We start from the raw sequence: 20,941 nt of genomic DNA on the forward strand, positions 1-20,941 counted from the left end.
AAAAATATTGGGAATTCTTAGCGAAGCAGGCAATTTTAATTTGTAGGTTACGTCATTGACACGCCTCAGGATTTCAAAGGGACCGATGAAACGTGGACCCAACTTATAGGATGGGATTTTTAGCCTGATATACCGAGAGGATAGCCAAACCCTCTCCCCGGGGAATATGTAGGAGCATCTAAACGTTTCTTGTCCGCATAATACTTCATTCTGTGACTGGCCCTCTCTAGGGCCTCCCTGGTGTCCCTCCAAATCTGGGAGACGTCTACAGACAAGAAGTCCGCCGCCGCTACACATGAGGTGGGGAAAACGGGAAGTGGAATACCGGGATGTTGTCCAAAAACCACAAAAAAGGGAGACTTGGAAGAAGCTTCACTGGAATTATTATTGTACGCGAATTCAGCCCACGGGAGAAGAGAAACCCAGTCATCCTGATGGGCGCTGGAAAAGTGCCGGAGGTAGGAAGCTAGAACTTGATTGACTCGTTCCACTTGCCCGTTAGACTGGGGGTGATAGGCTGAAGAGAAATCCAGAGTTATTTTCATTAATCCACAGAGAGCTCGCCAAAATCGGGAAGTAAACTGGACTCCCCTGTCCGAGACGATATGCTGCGGAAAGCCATGGAGTCGAAAAACGTGGAGCAAGAAAATCTTCGCCAACTCAGGGGCAGAAGGCAAACCAGGCAATGGGACAAAGTGAGCCATCTTGGAAAAACGATCTACGACCACCAAGATAACCGTACATCTTGAGGACGGGGGTAGATTGGTGACGAAGTCCATGGCAATGTGGGTCCAGGGAGTCGTAGGTATGGGTAAGGGATGCAGGAGCCCAGAAGGTCGGTGTCGAGGGACCTTGTTCCTGGCACACGAAGGACAAGAAGCGATGAAGTCCATAACGTCTTGGCGAAGCGATGTCCACCAATAGTGGCGGGAGACGAGAGAGAGAGTCTTCTTGATTCCAGCATGTCCAGAAAATTTAGACGAGTGCCCCCAACGTAGGACCTTCGGCCTGTCCCCACTTTGAACAAAGGTTTTACCCGATGGTGGTGAAAGCACGCTAAGCGGAGCCACGGTGAGGATCTTCGCTGGATTGATGATATGTGTAGGAGCATCCACATGGTCCACAGGCAAAAATGAGCGAGACAGGGCGTCCGCCTTGACATTCTTGTTCCCTGGCCGAAAATGGTGTTCAAAATCAAAGCGCCCCAAAAAAAAGACCATCTAGCTTGACGTGGGTTGAGTCTTTGGGTGGACTGAACATAGGTCAAATTCTTATGATCCGAGAATATGATGAACGGATGAACGGCTCCCTCAAGAAGATGGCGCCACTCTTCGAGGGCAAGTTTTTTGGCTAGTAGTTCTCTGTCACCGATGGAGTAATTTCGCTCCGGAGCGGTGAAAGCTTTAGAGAAGAACCCACACGTGACCATGCGACCAGAGGAGGTTTTTTGCAGAAGGACGGCTCCTGATCCCACAGACGATGCATCAACCTCCAGGAGGAACGGCCTATTGGCATCTGGATGGTGGAGTACAGGGGACTTGGCGAATTCTTGCTTTAAAACCTCAAAAGCAGCCTCAGCGTCCGAAGGCCAAGTGTTGGGGTTGGCCCCTTTGCGAACGAGAGCCGAGATAGGTTTGGTCAGCGAAGAAAAATGAGGGATAAATTGCCTGTAATGATTGGCAAAGCCCCAAAAACGTTGAATAGCTTTCACCCCTTGGGGACACGGCCACTTGAGAACGGCAGAGACCTTTTCAGGATCCATCTCCAAGCCAGAACTTGAAATGATGTAACGAAGGAACGGCAGTGAAGCTTGCTCAAAGAGGCATTTCTCCAATTTGGCAAATAGGTGATTCTCCCTGAGACGGTGGGGAACTTGACGGACGTCTCGGCGGTTCTAAATACTTGTAATGACCATCCCGTGTGTTGAACGCGGTCTTCCATTCATCCCCGAACCGTATGCGAACAAGGTTGTAGGCTCCTCTCAGGTCTAGCTTGGTGAAGATTCGTGCTCCTCTCAAGCGGTCAAAGAGTTCCGTGATTAGTGGAAGCGGGTACTTGCTCTTCACTGTGATGCGTTTGAGACCCCGATAATCAATACACGGACAAAGAGACCCGTCCTTCTTCTTCACAAAAAAGAACCCTGCTCCCGCAGGCGAGGACGATTTCCGAATGAAGCCTCTGGCTAGGTTTTCTTGAATGTACTCAGACATGGCTTGCGTCTCAGCTAACGAGAGAGGGTAAATTCTCCCGCGGGGAGGAGTGGTACCAGGAATGAGCTCGATAGGGCAGTCATAGGGTCGGTGTGGCGGTAGAACCTCAGCTTCTCTCTTGTTGAAGACATCTGAGTAGGCACTATAAGCAGGTGGTAATCCGGAGGAAACAGGGAGAGGACAGGGGACACCTACGGGATGCACCGGCCGCAGACACCGAGACTGACAGGACTCCCCCCAGCACAAAACATTGCCGTTACGCCAGTCCAAAGTGGGCTCATGAAGTCGCAACCAGGGAAGACCAAAGAGAACAGGATGAGAGATACTGGCTAGAACATAAAATGTAATTCTCTCCTTGTGCAGGGCCCCAATCTGGAGCTCTATCTCATGCGTGACTAGCTTAACAGATTCTTGCAAAGGATTACCATCTACAGATGCCAAAATCTGAGGGCTCTCAAGGGTCTTCACAGGGACAGAAAATTTGTGCCTAATAAAATTTCCTGCGGCGCCCGAATCCACGTAGGCTGCCAAAGAAACCCGCTTGTCACCCACATGCAAGAGGACAGACAGAGAAAGGGGATGAGAGGAATCATGCACACCTAGGGAGGCCTCCCTTACCTGACCTAGGCGGAGAAGTTTTCCGGACGTTCCGGACAAGTTCGGAGCAAATGGGACCCACTACCGCAATAAAAACATAGGCCGTGGGAACTTCTCGCCTTGCGACGCTGTTCGGAGAGCTTGAGGCGATCCATTTGCATCTGTTCGGGTACAGACGCAGAAGGAAGAGCCCTGGAACGAGGACTGGGTGTTCTGCGAGTGGGTGGCACCGAGCGCGTGAGTCTTCTCTCACGAGCCCGCTCCCGGAACCAAAGATCGATTCGAGTGGCCAGAGAAATTAAATCCTCAAGGGCAGTGGGAGTGTCGCGCCCTGCCAGCTCGTCCTTTATACGACCCAAAAGGCCCCGCCAAAAGGCTCCCACCAACGCCTCATTGTTCCAACCTAAATCGGACGCCAGGGTCCGAAATTGAATGGCATATTGACCCACAGTTAGAGAACCTTGGCTAAGACTGAACAGAGACTCCGTAGTGGAGGCGAAGCGGCCAAGCTCGTCGAATACTCAAAAAAAAAAATTAGTTAAGTGGGCAACCAGGGGGTCATCGCGCTCCCAGAGGGGGTTCACCCACGCCAAAGCGTCCCCTTCAAGATGGGAGATTATGAAGGCTACTTTGGACCGGTCTGTGGGGTATTGCTGCAGTAATAATTCGAAATGGAGGCGACATTGATTCAGGAAACCTCGCCATAATTTTGTATCTCCGATATAGCGGGGTGGTTTGGCCAACCGTGGTTGAGGATGAGGACTAGCGACCGGGGAAGGAGCAGCAGCGGCTACCTGGAGTGAGAGCAAGCGACCATCAACTGAGGCCATGTAGTTGAGAATATGAGTCTGAGCGTCACGCTGCTGCACTAGCTCTTGCTGTAAGCCGGCCAGCTGAGCCGCATTACTAGGATCAGAGGTTTGAAGGGCGGAGAGGCGCGCGTCCATAGATTTCATAAAGGACATTATATGCGTTTGATTCTCCCGTAAGAAAATTAACTCCTTCTGAGTAGCTGTGACTCCAGCGGGGTCCATGGCCTGTGTATCTGTTACGAATAGTGCTAGGATGGCAGATAAAGTTATCGCAACCCGGAGTGGACCCTCTGGGCCACATCTCCAGAGCCCCTGCGGGCGAGCTGACCAGGTGGAGCCACCCCCTATACAGGGAGTGTTAGGGGCAGGCCCACAAGGGATGGAACCGCGACAGCCAGAGCCAAAGGGGCGGGTGCACACCGGGAGGTGCGCACGGGATCGCGCAGGTAAGTATTGGTACCGGTGGAGGACGTGACAGCAGGAGACATTGCCGGACACACAGCAGGGGAGAAACTGACGTTACTGAACCCCAATAACACAGGAGCTAGTGTTTTTCTGTGCAGATGGCACTTCTGAGCAGCAACTGGCGGTGTTGGAGCCCAGGGATTACAGTTCAGGTGGTAGAAACATGAACACAACAGGAGACCTGGATACTGTTGCCAACCAATTATTTAATCTGGAAGACGACTGGCAAATTCCGGCGAAATCCAGGCCTTGTTCATTTTCAGAAAAGTAAGCCGGTCAATGTTATCAGAGGATAGTCGCATGCGACGGTATGTTAGTACACCACCTGTGGCACTAAAGACGCGTTCCGATAATACTCTAGCAGCAGGGCAAGCCAGCACCTCCAATGCATACTGGCTAAGCTCAGGCCATGTATCCAGCTTAGAGACCCAAAACTTGAAGGGGGAAGAGCCGTCTGGGAGTACACTGAGAGGGCAAGACATGTAGTCTGTCACCATCTGACGGAAACGTTGCCTCCTGCTGACTGGAGCCGTCTGTGATGGTGTAGACATTTTTGGCGGGGACACAAAACTTTGCCACATTTAGGCCATACTGGTCTTGCCTTGTGCTGAGGCGCTGCTTCTGCTCCCTCTTTGTGCAGAGCTTCCTCCACTGCCTCGACGCACAGAGCTGCTTTGTAAAGCACTAGCAGCACTGCTCTCGGGTGGAACGGAGAACATGATGGAATGCACCAGTGTGTCTTGGTACTCCTGTATTTTACGCTCCCGGTTCAACGGTGTTATAAGGCTTTGTAAGTTGTCCCGGTAGCGAGGATCTAGGAGGGTGTACACCCAATAATCATCCGTGTTGAGAATGTGGGCGATGCAGCGGTCGTTTCTCAGGCACTGCAGCATGAAATCAACCATGTGCTGCAGACTCTCAACTGGCCAAGAAATGCTGTCCCCTGCTTGAGGTGTCATCTCTGCCTGCTCTGCATCACCCCACCCTCGCTCTACATACTGACTACTAGAGCATTGTGTACCTCCCTCCTTTGGAGAAATTTCTTCCTCCTCCATTGACTCCTTCTCATCCTCCTCACAAAGTGTCCCCTGCCTAGGCCTTTGTGAGGAACCACGTTGTGTAGACTGTCGAGAAGCAGATGGCATTTGTGACTCCTCATCCTCCACCTCTTCCAAAACCTCCTCCCTTAGTGCTTGCAGTGTTTTTTGAAGCAGGCTGATAAGGGGGACAGTCATACTGACTAGTGCATCATCTGCACTCGCCATCCACATGGAATCATTGAAGGCACGCAAAACGTGGCAGATGTCCTTCATAGAGGCCCACTCAGTGGTGGTGAAGTGTGAATGGCGCGCAGTGCGACTTGTTTGCGCCGGATGCAGCTGGTACTCCATTATTGATGCCTGCTGCTCACACAACCGCTCCAACATATGTAACATTGAATTCCACCTGGTGGGTAGGTCACATATGATGCGATGTTCCGGAAGGCGGAATCGGCGCTGCAGAGCTGCAATGCGCGATCTTGCCATGCTGGAACGCCGCAAGTGAGCGCACTCTATGCGGACCTTGAGCAGCAGTGCATCAAGATCCAGATAGTCCCTCAAAAAACTGCACGACCAAGTTGAGCACGTGTCAGACATGGGATGTGAGTGAGGTTGCCTAGGCCCAGAGCTTGCACCAGATTTCGGCCATTGTCACACACTAACAAGCCTGGCTGGAGATTCGCTGGCACAAACCACACGTCGCTCTCCTGTTTGATGGCATTCCAGAGCTCCTGCGCTGTGTGGCTTCGATTCCCCAAAGAAATTAATTTCAGTATGGCCTGTTGACGTTTGGCCATGGCTGTGCTCATATTGGTCATAACAGGTAAGCGTTCACGGGTCCATGTGGAGGTAGACCGTGATGGCTCCTGCAGCGCTGATTCAGAGGAACTGGAGTATGAGGAGGAGTCATTGTGTACAGACTGGATTCCTGCAATCCTTGGAGTTGGCAGAACACGTACAGTGCCACTCTCAAGATCTGTACCTGGCTCCACAACATTTATCCAATGGGCAGTGAGGGAAAGGTATCATCCCTGTCCATGGTTACTGGTCCACGCATTGGTGGTCAGGTGGACCTTGCTACTGACGGCGTTTAGTAGCGCATGTTTAATTTTTCCCTCCACATGCTTCTGCAGGGCAGGGACGGCTTGCCTGCTGAAATAAAAGCGGCTGGGCATGTTGTATTGTGGGACTGCCAATGCCATGAAGTTACAGAAGGTGTCAGTCTCCACCAGCCTGAATGAGAGCATTTCAAGGGACAGTAGTTTTGCAATGCCAGCATTCAGAGCCTGTGCTCGGGGATGGTTTGCTGAGTATGGCCGCCTTTTCTCCCATGCCCGTGCTACCGATGGCTGTAGAGTGGCCTGGGAGTGTGAGGATTACAGGGAACGTGGTGCTGTGGGTGGAATTACACTGGGTCTCTGTACAACAGTGCCAGAGGTTCTTCCATGGCGGTCCTGTGAGGAAGCCGAACCAGCTGTGTGTGAGCTGGAGGAAGAGGCTACAACACGAGCTGAAGAGGTGGTAGGTGGTGCTGTAGGTTGGCCTACGTCTTCAGTGTGTCTTTGTAACTCCACCACGTGCTTGGTCCGCACATGTTTCCACATATTTGTGGTATTGAGGTTGCTGACACTTTTCCCTCTTTTGACTTTCTGATTACACAGCTTGCATTTGACAAAGCAAATGTCATCAGTAGAGTTGAGCGAAACGGGTCGAAAAAATTCAAAAGTCAACGACTTTCGCCAAAGTCGGGTTTCATGAAACGAAACCCGACCTTAGCATGAGATCGGCCACGAGGTCGGCGACTTTAGCGCCAAAGTCGCGTTTCAAAAGATGCTTTAACGCCCTTTTTCAGCCAATCAGGAAGAACAGACACTGTGGGCAACGTGATGACATAGGCAGCGGTCACCACCATCTTGGAGAAGGGCATGCAAGTGATTGGCTTGCTTTGTGTGGCGTCACAGGGGGTATAAAAGGGAGGGGATGCTGACCGCCATGTTACTCATGCTGATCTCAGAATAGGGAGAGCTGCTGCAGCTGCTGATTCTGTAGGGAGAGCGTTAGGAAGGCAAAAAAAAAAAAAAACTGCTTCCACTGCTAACGCTTTTCACTGTAGTTACTGTGCAGTGAAAGGTGAAGATTTTTGCTTTTGTGCAGCCTTTTAAGGCTAGCTGCATTGCTGTGTGCACACTGCTGTTCAAACTGCTTTTTTAAAAGAAATCCAAATTGTATTGTTTTGTCCTGGTGAGGTAGTGAGCGTTCATTTTTTCACACACCGTACAGTGGTGTACACTCCTCTCTCAGTACCGTGTAACGGCTGTTATCACGGCTAAATTGAAGCTATCTACGTGTGTAACTCTGTAAGGAAAAGTCGAAGAGTTTGTCCATTCTTACAGACCTACACTTTATAGTTTTTTCCGTTTTTCAAACAGTTTAGTATATTTGCTGTTTGATTACATTCAAAACTAGAGAGAGACAGCGTGTTTCAGTCCATATACAAAAACACGGAGCTTGACAATTTTACATACAACGTACAGCGGTGTACGTGCACGCTCCTGTCTCAGTACCATGTAATGGCTGTTATCACAGCCAAATTGAAGCTATCTACGTGTGTGACTCTGTAAGGAAAAGTCGAGGAGTTTGTCCGTTCTTACAGACCTACACCTTATAGTTTTGTCCATTTTTCAAACAGTTTAGTATATTTGCTGTTTGACTACATTCAAAACTAGAGAGAGACAGCATGTGTCAGTCCGTATACAAAAACACGAAGCTTGACAATTTTACATACACCGTACAGCGGTGTACGTGCACGCTCCTCTCTCAGTACCGTGTAAGGGCTGTTATCACGGCCAAATGGAAGCTATCTAAGTGTGTGACTCTGTAAGGAAAAGCCGAGGAGTTTGTCCGTTCTTACAGACCTACACTCTAGGGAGATTCCGATTCTGCCCAATTCTATATACACCTTGTAGTTTGTCATACACTAGGCAATTTCTGCCGGTCACATTGCGGTGTTATAGACACTGGGCCTGACAGAATCCAACTGTGTCCTGAAGTCTTCAGGGATTCCAATTCATCGTCTGGCTCCACAAGGCCTCGAAGGCTCCCTTTTCTGGGAGTAGGTAAACCGCTTTAAAGCCGGAGCTTCAAGAACAAGTTTTGGCTTACATTGCTGACTCAGCCTCCAGCTCTATCGCCTCCTCTTCTGAAGTTTTAAAAAATAAAAGCACTGAGTCATCATTGGAGGCTCATGTTCATGAACCACACCTTTCCTTGTGTCCTTCACCCTAACCAAAATTGAAAGATGCGGCAGGCCACACTAAAGATTACTCCATGGAGCTGTTTTCACATACCATGCCTGGGTTATCAAGTCAAATCATGAATTACCCAGGCAAAGATGAATCTGACATGGAGTGTACTGATGCACAGCCACTGATAGATGATTCTGCTGGTACATTCACTCAGAGCACTACATTGTCCTCGCAGTGTACTGAGCCAGAATCTGACCCAGATGAAACTCAGGTGCCCCTTCCCACATACTATACCACCATACACGGTGACACAGAGGAAGGTGCACATGACATTGAAGAGAAGGTGATGGATGACCCAGTTGTTGACCCAGATTGGCATCCATTGGGGATAGAGGGTGCCGCTGCCAATAGCTCAGAAGAGGAGGAGGAGCATCCGCAGCGGGCATCAACATCGCAACAGCTGTTATCTGGCAGGCCTGGAGCAGTCCAAAAACGGGTTACAAAAACCAAAAGAGTTGCAGGACAGCTTGGCCAGACGGTCAAAATAGCACAGCGTGCAAGGCCTCAAAATGTCTTCCATAGTAAGAAGAGTGCAGTGTGGCACTTTTTTGAACAAAATCCTATGATCAGGCAAAGGTTATCTGTAAGAAGTGCGCAAAGACCTTTAGCCAAGGGAAAAAGTCTGAGAAATTTGAATACCAGTTGCATGCTAAGTAGAGTTGAGCGATACCGTCCGATACTTCAAAGTATCGTATCGGATGGTATCGGCCGATCTTTAAAAAAAGTATCGGTATCGCCGATTCCGATACCGGAAGTCCCATTCAAGTCTATGGGACTTCCGGTATCGGAATAAGAAAAACCCTTTCCTGCCCTTGTACAGCCTCTCTGGGGTCTGTACGGGCCTTTCGGGGGGCTGTGCCGGCCTGCCAGGGGGTCTGTGCAGGCTCCGGTGGTCTGTGCCGGCCTGCCGGTGGTCTGTGCAGGCTCCGGGGGGCTGTGCCGGCCTGCCGGGGGGCTGTGCCGGCCTGCCGGGGGGCTGTGCCGGCTCCGGGGGGCTGTGCCGGCCTGCCGGGGGGCTGTGCCGGCCTGCCGGGGGGCTGTGCAGGCTCCGGGGGTCTGTGCAGGCATCGTCCGATGGGACTACAAGTCCCATCTGGCGATGCCTGCTACCATGACAGTGATTGACACATTAGGCAATGATGGGACAGTAGTAGTCCCATCATCCGGCTAATGTGTTAAATGTAAAAAAAAAAAAAAATTACATGCTACATACATACAACATGCATACTACATACATGCTACATTCATACTACATACTACATACATGCTACATTCATACTACATGCATGCTACATACATACTGCATGCTACATACATACTGCATGCTACATACATACTACATATATACTACATACATACTACATGCATCATACATAACACATATATACTACATGCATGCTACATACATACTACATGCTACATACTACATATATACTACATGCATGCTACATACTACATGCTACATACATACTACATATATACTACATGCATGCTACATACATACTGCATGCTACATGCATGCTACATACATACTACATACATACCACATGCTACATACATACTACATATATACTACATACATACTACATGCATGCTACATACATGCTACATACATACCACATACATAACACATATATACTACATGCATGCTACATACATACTACATACATACCATATACATACTACATGCATGCTACATACATACTACATGCATGCTACATATATACTACATGCATGCTACATGCATACTACATGCTACATACATGCTACATATATACTACATGCATGCTACATACATACTACATGCTACATACATACTACATATATACTACATGCATGCTACATACATACTACATATATACTACATGCATGCTACATGCATGCTACATACATACCACATATATACTACATACATACAATACATTCATACAATACATACATAGACATACAGTACATATAACATAGAGTAACATACTTACCAATACTTGTCACATTGTTCCCCGAAGCCATTGTCTTTCCGGAATAAATATTAACATAACAAACCACAAAAATACTCACCCACGATCCGAAGCAGTCCACGAGTGTGTCCCACGACGATCTTGGGTAGAGAACTGCAGCATCAGCTGTTGCTGCCGTTCTCTACTGGCTGCAGGAATCCAATGACGGAAGGTAGGTATCCTTCCGCACTGTATTCCTCCGCCACTTAAAAAAAAAAAAAGTCCCTAGTCTCACTTTATGCCATTGCTGTGTGGGAAATTCCCACGCAGCAATGGCATAAAGTGAGACTAGGGACTTTTTTTTTTTTAAGTGGCGGAGGAATACAGTGCGGAAGGATACCTACCTTCCGTCATTGGATTCCTGCAGCCCGTAGAGAACGGCAGCATCATCTGATGCTGCAGTTCTCTACCCAAGATCGTCGTGGGACACACTCGTGGACTGCTTCGGATCGTGGGTGAGTATTTTTGTGGTTTGTTATGTTAATATTTATTCCGGAAAGACAATGGCTTCGGGGAACAATGTGACAAGTATTGGTAAGTATGTTACTCTATGTTATATGTACTGTATGTCTATGTATGTATTGTATGAATGTATTGTATGTATGTAGTATATATGTGGTATGTATGTAGCATGTAGTATGTATGTAGTATGTATGTAGTATATATGTGGTATGTATGTAGTATGTATGTAGCATGCATGTAGTATATATGTAGTATGTATGTAGCATGCATGTAGTATATATGTAGCATGTATGTAGTATGTATGTGGTATGTATGTAGCATGTAGTATGTATGTAGCATGCATGTAGTATGTATGTGGTATGTATGTAGCATGTAGTATGTATGTAGCATGCATGTAGTATGTATGTAGTATGTATGTAGTATGTATGTAGCATGCAGTATGTATGTAGCATGTATGTAGTATGTATGTAGTATATATGTAGTATGTATGTAGTATGTATGTAGCATGCATGTAGTATGTATGTAGCATGTAGTATGTATGTAGCATGCATGTAGTATGTATGTAGCATGCATGTAGTATGTATGTAGTATGTATGTAGTATGTATGTAGCATGCATGTAGTATGTATGTAGCATGTAGTATGTATGTAGCATGCATGTAGTATGTATGTAGTATATATGTAGTATGTATGTAGTATTTTTTTTTTTTTTTTTTTTTTTAACATTTAACACATTAGCCGGATGATGGGACTACTACTGTCCCATCATTGGCTAATGTGTCAATCACTGTCATGGTAGCAGGCATCGCCCGATGGGACTTGTAGTCCCATCGGACGATGCTTGCACAGACCCCCGGACATCAGCACAGCCCCCCGGCAGGCCGGCACAGCCCCCCGGCAGGCCGGTACAGACCCCCACAGGGTGCACAGCCCCCCGGCAGGCCGGCACAGCCCCCCGGCAGGCCGGCAGAGACCCCGGGCAGTCCACACAGCCCCCCGGCAGGCCGGCACAGCCCCCCGGCAGGCCGGCAGAGACCCCCGGAAGGCCCGAAATGACGGCGCATCATGATGCGCACACACCGCGCATCATGATGACGTCAGGCCGTCAATCAACTGAACTTCCGATTCCGATGCCGAATTCCGATATTGAAAAAATATCGGAAGTCGGTATCGGAATTCCGATACAGCAAGTATCGGCCGATACCCGATACTTGCGGTATCGGAATGCTCAACACTAATGCTAAGACATTTAACCACCATGCACTTGCAAGCGTGGACGGACTACCAAAACTCACGTACCACATGTGCTACTGTTCCGAAAGAGGGTAGTCAGCAACGCTACATTGTTTCCCCCTCTGTAAGTCCACCGGTTAGCACACCACCAGCAGCAAATGTTGAGTTGTCGTCGCAAGGGCAAATCAGTCAGGGAATCACACTGTTATTGCAACGAAAGACTGAATCTAGGCCATCAGAAAGAACACCAACTCCATAACCATCATCAACCCTCTCTCAGTCCGCCATGTCCTCCGTTAGTTCCACCATATGCAGCTCTCAAGTCCAGCTCACCCTACCAGAGATTATGAGCAGGTCAAGAAAGTATTCATCCTCTCATCCGCGTACACTGGGTTTGAACGCCCACATTGCCAAACAAATCTCGTTAGAGATGATGCGCTTTCGGTTGGTTGAAAGCGCAGCTTTCCGCGAACTCATGGCCTACGCAGTACCACGCTATGACCTACCCAGTTGCCACTTCTTTTCTCGCAAAGCCATCCCAGCCCTCCACCTTCATGTGAAAGACCGCATTGTCCATGCACTCAAGCAATCAGTAAGTGGAAAGGTGCACCTCACAACTGATGCATGGTCCAGTAGGCATGGCCAGGGCCGTTACGTGTCCATCACTGTGCACTGGGTTAATGTGGTGGATGCAGGGTCCACAGGGGACAGCTGTGATGGCACAGTGCTGCCTAGCCCATGGTATAGGAAACAGTTGGCTGTAGGCGTTCGACCCTCCTCCTCCTCCTCCAGAAGCGAAAGCTCGTCCACAGAGCGCAGTCGCACGAGCACTGCATCCGCAGCTGACAGTGGTGTACACGATGTGTCCCACTCTCGATCAGCTAGTGGAAAGCGTCAGCAGGCTGTGTTGCAGATGATGTGTTTGGGCGACAGACACACGGCGGAGGTACTGGCCGACTACTTTCAGCAACAAACTGAGTCATGGCTGGGCAGTCTACATCTTGAGGCAGGCAAGGTAGTTAGTGATAACGGCCGGAATTTTGTGGCAGCCATAGCCTTTTCAAAACTCAGACACATACCTTGCTTGGCTCACACCTTGAACCTGGTGGTGCAGTGCTTCCTCACTAATTATCCGGAGTTAACAGGCCTGCTCCATAAGGTTCGAAGACTGTGCTCGCACATCCGCCGTTCGCCGGTACACTCCAGTCGTATGCAGAAGCTGCAGCGATTGCTCCACCTTCCCAAGCACCGCCTAATTATAGATGTTGCAACATTCACGGTGGAAGGTGGAACTCCGCCCTGCAAATGGTTGAGCGGCTGTGTGAACAGAGGCAGGCCATAATGCATTTCTGGGAGGATACACGGGCAGGCACTTTGAGGGCAGACATGGAGTTGACAAGTGTGCAGTGGTCGAAGCTGAAAGACCTCTGTAAAGTCCTTCAATGTTTTGAGGAATGCACACAGCTGGAAAGCGCAGACGACGCCATCATAAGCCTGAGCATCCCACTTATGCGTCTGCTCATGCAAACTTTGACGCACATCAAGGAGCAGGCGTCTGCAGCCGAGGATGATGAGGAAGAGGAGGAGGGAAGCCTAGATGACAGTCAGCCATTGTCTGTTCAGGGAACTGTCGTGGACGAGGTGGAGGAAGAAAAGGAGGAGGAGGATGATGATGGGGATGATTATTTAGAGGAGAAGGGCGCTTCTCGTGGGCAAGAGAAAATGTTGGCATGGCAAGGTCTGGTACTGGGTTTGTGTGTGACTGGAGGGATGTGGATTTGCCTGAAAGTGCTCCTCCACCCAGCACTCGCAGTGCATCATTGACACCGGGAATATTAGCCCACATGTCAGATTATGCCTTGCAGATACTAAAAAGGGACCCCCGCATTGCCAAAATGATGAATGATGATGACTACTGGTTGGCCAGCATCCTGGATCTATGCTATAAAGGCAAATTCCAAAACATCATGCCACAGGAGAACCTTGACCTAATATTGGCTAACAAACAAACAACTCTGGTAAACCGGTTGGTTGAGGCATTCCCAGCACACAGCAGCGGTGATGGTTGTCACACGAGCCATAGGGGCTGGGGGCAACTTGGAAGAGGTGTTGGTGGTGCACACATCAGAAGTGGCTTTGGAGACAGGGGTTTCATGACCATGTTGTGGACTGATTTTTCAAGTCCCGCTCACACGACTGGTAATACTGCATCAATTGAAAGTGACAGGAGACAGCACTTGTCAACTATGGTTACAAACTACTTTTCCTCCCATATCGATGTTCTCCCTCACAGGTCATTCCCATTTGACTATTGGGCAGCTAAACTGGACACCTGGCCTGAACTGGCACAATATGCCTTACAGGAGCTCGCTTGCACAGCTGCAAGTGTGCTATCGGAAAGAGTCTTCAGTGCTGCTGGATCAATCCTGACAGAAAAAAGGACCCGTCTGTCGACCCAAAATGTGGATGATCTAACCTTCATTAAAATGAACCATGCATGGGTTTCCAAGGATTTTTTCACACTTTACTCTGATGACACATAGGTTGACAGAAAAATGGCTTTCTTTGGTCTGCCTCTTCCTGGGACTTGACCAATTTCGCCTTTAGCAGCAGGTGAATGTCCCACATCAACATATGCCATTTTGTAAAGCTCCCTAACTGGGCTGCCTCCTCCCCCCCATGGCCGGGGTCACCACGTAGCGTATGCAACCGTGCGAGTGCTGTTGCCCTGGACAGGTGGGTGGGCCGACTCTTGGGCGCGGGCACTGGCACAGGGTCCCTCATAGTGCAATCAAGTGTCTCTGACGTTGGGGGTGCACACCCGCCGTCAGACACACCGCCGTATCATGAGGGGCCCAGTGCCAGTACCGACGCCCACGAGTGGGCCCCCCTTGCTTGAGCAGGGCCCCAGCATTTGCAATGTTTACCTCTCCCTGCTCCTCCGCTGTGTAGTCTGGGCTGTCAAATCCTTCACTGGGACTGCCACTACAAATTTGGTGAACTGATAGAAGATGATGGTTAAGACGTAGCTATGCCCTGTCCCGCTGGCCGGGATATAGCTTCAGATGATCAATCGCTTCCATTTCTTATGGACGTCGACTCACAATGAGATGCAGTGGTGGTTTCTCATCAGCTTTCACAGTTTTCCTACCCACAGACGTGTGACATTCCAGCGCACATTTTTAAATGTGCCCTCTCATGCCAATCCAAATGAATCGTCTACGGCCTGTGGCTTCTGTCTTTTGCACTCCAAAGTTACGTGACAGAGCATGATAGGCAGTGAGCACCATGTTTATATCTCTCCCTGTAATCAAAATTATATGGATATGAGTAATGGCGATGGGATCAACGGTACTGCTATACAGCAACACTTTCTTCACAAATAAATGTTTTTGCTGTCTCCACACACTAATTAATTGAGGGTCTGCATCGCCTCTGAGAATTGTGACGGAAGTTTATAGCGTGAATAGGAACTCCTAGATTTCTGCAATCACTAGAATTTATGTCAGTAATTGTATGCATCTCATTTCCTATTGCGGAGAGTCTGGACTGTCTTACTGAGACAGAAATATATATGAAGATTTAAAAATACCACCAAAAGTGTATACTGGTGTACGCTTCAAATACATTTCCTTTTTTCTACTTTTCAGATTGTTGTCTAATCCATACTGAGAACATGGAGATTTTAAATATTTAAACTATGCTATACCTAACTGTAATCCGGTGATACATTACCCTTTCTCACCTTTGTCCAATCACGTCTAATCCATACTGGGCCTGAGACCGTCTGAGCCTGCCTCCTGTTATATAGACCTATGTTTTTAAAGTGTAAACTATGCTATACATACCTGTTATCCAGTGATACGTACCCTTTCTCACCTTTGTCCAATCACGTCTAATCCATACTGGGCCTGAGACCGTCTGAGCCTGCCTCCTGTTATATAGACCTATGTTTTTAAAGTGTAAACTATGCTATACATACCTGTTATCCAGTGATACGGTACCCTTTCTCACCTTTGTCCAATCACGTCTAATCCATACTGGGCCTGAGACCGTCTGAGCCTGCCTCCTGTTATACAGACCTACGTTTTTAATGTGTAAACTATGCTATACATACCTGTTATCCAGTGATACGGTACCCTTTCTCACCTTTGTCCAATCACGTCTAATCCATACTGGGCCTGAGACCGTCTGAGCCTGCCTCCTGATATATAGACATAGGTTTTTAATGTGTAAACTATGCTACATATATACATGTTACCCGGTGAAACTGTACCCTTTATCAACTTTCTAGAATCTTGACGAATCCATACTGGGCCTAAGAACAGCTGCCGAGCTGTTAAGCAAGCTACAGCAACTGTGGTTTGGACACGTAATGTTTTGCATTTTTTCAGGAATGCCGGTTAGGCCTAATTCAGGAATTGCGGTTGACCTGCACTTACTGGGAAATCATCGTTCGCGGGGAATAATTGGAATCACAGACCCCCATCACTAACGGTGTTCTGCTGGTTATCTGCACCTGTAAGCGACAAAATCTGGTCCTTTCAGTGTAGCGCGCATGCAGCCCCGGACATGTAACGCCATGATAGACCATGATAGTGCCAGTGCCTTGCGTATCCCTCTAGTAAGCTTGACGCGTACCGCGGGGGCATGCCGGAGTCTCGTTCGTTAACGGAATAAAGCTGACAAATTGCTAGCACAACTACAAATGGACATACCACACCACACACACAATCGACAAAGCTTTCAATATGTGCATCTTTTCTTGAGGTGGCATGGATGTGGTTTCCCGGGTGGAGTCCAATTAAGCCGCAAGCTCCACTCCTGGTGGTGCCCTTTTGGACATTCCTTTAAGGTTCAGCTTTGCAATCATACTGCCCCCGGAAAGCAAACACTTTGCCTTCATGGACGCTGTTTGGAGGTTTGTGGGAATAACGCCGCCCGATCGCCAGTTGGCATAATTTATTGGTGGGAAGTCCCACGGCATATGATCGTGTTCAATTTCAGAATTTTTTTTTTTGGTTGGTATTTTACATTTTTATTCCAGCCTTTCTTGACTTCATAAGGGAATGACAAGCCTATATCTGTCTCCTCCACCTCCTCCTTTTACTCCTCCACCTCTTTTCTATATGTAGTTGCCCTTTTCCATATGTAATTTTTGTCTTCTGAGTAGTGTTGAGCATTCCGAGTATCGGAATCGGCGATACCGATACTTTTTTTTAAGATCGGCCGATCCATTCCGATCCGATACTTTGAAGTATCGGACGGTATCGCTCAACTCTACTTCTGAGCATTTTCTCTGCTTTGGGACACCTTTTAAGGTGTTTTGTAATTGTTTTCTATGTGTTTGTATGTGTTTGTGTTTGCCTACCATTGTTTTCAATGGGGTTCGATGAACATTCGACGAACTTGCCTCCTGTGTGACGAACCAAAACACTAGCGTGGTGGCTCAACACTACTACTGATACAGTATATAGACATACATTGTTAATGTTTAAACTATGCTATATATACCTGCTATCTGATGATACTGTACACTTTGTCTACTTTTTATATTCTTGTCTAATCCATACTGAGCCTGTGAGCGTCTCTGTGTGACTGATGGAATATATATGGAGATTGACAATTATCCTTTGACTGAATAAAGCTGTACATTTCTGATACAGTGCCATATATCTGATGTTATTTTGTGTCTATTTTGTGCTAAATTTTGAAGTTTGGAGGAAGAGGCCGCGGATGTGGGCGCGGGGGGGCCAGCTGGTGATGATGGTGGTGGTGCATCTGCTGGTAGTGGCAAAAGCACAATAGCAGCTAAGGCAGGAGGTGTTGAGCCTGCGTCATGGTCTGGCTCCGGAACGCCTGGAATGATACCTTTTCTGGGAGTAGGTTAACCGCTTTTAAAGGCTGAGCATGAGGAACTGGTTTTGGCTTACATTGCCGAAACAGACTCCTTCAAATATACCCGCCTCTTCTGAAGTTTCAAAAAATCCAAGCACCCTGTGCGTCCATGCAAAGGGGTGAATTACGTTTATAGGTGAATGATACGTGACGCCACCTCTGGTTTCTGATTAGATTGACCAGCGCTGCAGTGTCGCTTCTGTGGGACAGATGTTGTGGTGCAGCTAAGATGTAGAAGACCTGCACAGGTAGTGCCATAGTCGCAGGGCAGATGAAAGAGTTGGGAGATGGTGTGCAGTGCAGGATGTAGCTGAGCCGTGCGCCAGGCGCAGGGGAAAGATGACAGACACAGTCGTGCAGTTCCTTTACCTGTACTTGATAGGTGCTGTCCAGGACCCAGAGTACAGAAGGAGAAGGAGTTGGTCAGCCTGGAAGCCAATATGGATTTCTCTCTCTGCAGGCAGATAGGTAGTGTGGCCTCCGTTCTAGCGCTTATCTGAGGTACTCGCAGTGCTGAGTTCAATGAAGTTCCCCCTGTTGACTATCTTTTGGAACTTTCTCGTATGGCTGGCAGCCGTAGCCTTTTCCTTCTGGCTCACACACGTCGATGCTGGGGCCTCCGAGCCTCAGTTGGGTACAGAGCATTTACAGCTGCTACTTCCTCCGGTTTCTGCTGCAGGAACGTCAGTGTCCCTACAAACTCGGAGACCGGAATCTGGACCATGCGCTCCAGCTAACTCTGCTCATCCTCCAGCTCCCCTTCTCACGTCCACACACTACCCCTTCCCTGCACAGAATGGCCTTACTTACCTCCTCCTGACCACAGAGAGCAGCTCCTCAGCAGTCATGTTCAGAGGTCTCCCTGCTGGCGTGGAGTGGGAAATGTGTTGTGTGTTGGTTTAACTGCTAGAGAGATCCTTCGTTGCTCCCAAGCATGACATCACACTCCCTAGGAGGAAGGTAATGCCACTGTGGTGACCATACTCCTGGGGACGCCACAAGTGCACTGATGCCCAGCCAATGCTATATGATTCTGCTGGTACATTGACCCAGACCACTACATTCCCCTCACACTCTACACAGCCAGAATCTGACCCAGAGGAAACTCAGGTTTCCCTTCCCGCATACTATACCATCTTACACGGTGACAAAGAGGAAGGTGCAGATGAAAGTGCAGGTTCCTTGAGCTGGTGGGGGGGGGCATACTCATGGGCGACGGCACTGGCACAGGGCCCCTCATAATACGCAAGAGTGTCTCTGCCGGTGGGAGGGGAGGGCCCACCGCCCACCCAGGGCCCACCCTGTCTCTGACGGTTGGAGGGCCCACCCCGTCTCTGACGGTTGGAGGGCCCACCCCCACCCCCACCCGCCGTCAGACACACCACCACACACCGCCGTACTATTAGAGGGGCCCTGTGCCACTGCCGTCGCCAACGAGTGGGCCCCCTGCTTGCTCAGGATCACAGCACTTGCAAAGTTGAAATACTTACCTCTCCCTGCTCCACCGCCATGACGTCTTCCGCATTTCCTGACAGTAATAGTCTGATCAGAGAGCGCAATGACATCATGTCTGTATGCCCTCTGCCTAAACAGCCAAGTGCAGTGAGATGGATGATGGGGACGACGAGGAGTCCAGACTAGAACAGGGATTCCATAGTGAGGAGACTTATTTAATTGTTTTCAATGTTGGGACAGCAATTTTTGGGGAGCACTATAGTCTGGAGAATGATATATGGGGCCCACCATACACTGAAGCATTCCAAAGGTGGACATCATACACTGGAGCAGCATTTACAGGGCACATTATACACTAGAGCATTAGAAATGGGGCCCATTATGTATGGAGCATTATTTGGGCCCATAAAACAGTGGAGCTTCATCCATGGGGACCAACAAATACTGTAGCATTATGTGGAGCTCATCATATACTGTTTCAAACATTATATGGGACCATTGATTCTGTATGGAGAAATATATGGGCCTCATTACTCTGTATAGCGCACTATGCGGTGGCCATAATACTGTATGGAGTAATATACTGTCTGTTTTTGGAGCTATTAAAAATGGATATCAGTCATGAGATGTAAAAACTGAAGTATTTTTCATTGTACTATGCCACTATTTCTCTGCGGTATCGGAGCATCATGAGTTGTGGTACGTACAAATTTAGCCAAATAACTCCCATTTTTAAGTGCGTAACTAGTATTATGAAGTAAATTAAGGTTGAAAAGCTTCAGTTATCAGAATTGATGTTTTTGGCATTCAAAAGGGCACTGTAGGTGTGTTTCCTGTCCTCCACTCCCTGCCGACTTTGCTTCCCCATTGACTTGCATTGGGCTTCGTGTTTCAGTCGGCCTTCGACTTTTCACTATAATCGGCCGATTTTGTTTGACCCGACTTTTGCGAAACCCGACTCGACCAGAAAAAAGGCAAAGTCGCTCATCTCTAGTCATCTGCAACTGTGTCAAAAAAGGACCACACACTGCAAGTCCTGGGAGCACCCGTTTTGGGTTTTGGAAGAGGAATGCTCCTAATGGGTGCCGAAGTGGAGGCTACAGGCAACCAAGTCTGGCCCCTCCCTCTCCCTCCTGTTTTGGCCGTTCGGGCAATCTCTTCCTCAGAGCTGCTCCCACCACCTTCCTGTTCCTCACGCCATGATGGGTCAAGGACCTCATCATCTACACTACCCTCTTCAAACACCTGCTTCTCCTGGGTAGTCTCGCCAGCACAGTACGCACCAGAAAGTGGCACCTGAGTCTCATCATCAGATGCGTACTGAGGTGTGCTGACCATAGCCACTGGCCCACCCGCATCTTCAGATTCAGAGAGACAAAGCAGTTGCGCATCGCTGCATACTCCCTATTTTTCACATTCTAGAATGCTGCTTGGCTAGCTCCCTCTTTCCAAGCCAAGAGATTCAGAGA

This window comes from Dendrobates tinctorius, unplaced genomic scaffold (assembly GCF_039654945.1).
Source record: "Dendrobates tinctorius isolate UK_male_01 unplaced genomic scaffold, ASM3965494v1 ptg000065l, whole genome shotgun sequence".
Taxonomy (NCBI): domain Eukaryota; kingdom Metazoa; phylum Chordata; class Amphibia; order Anura; family Dendrobatidae; genus Dendrobates; species Dendrobates tinctorius.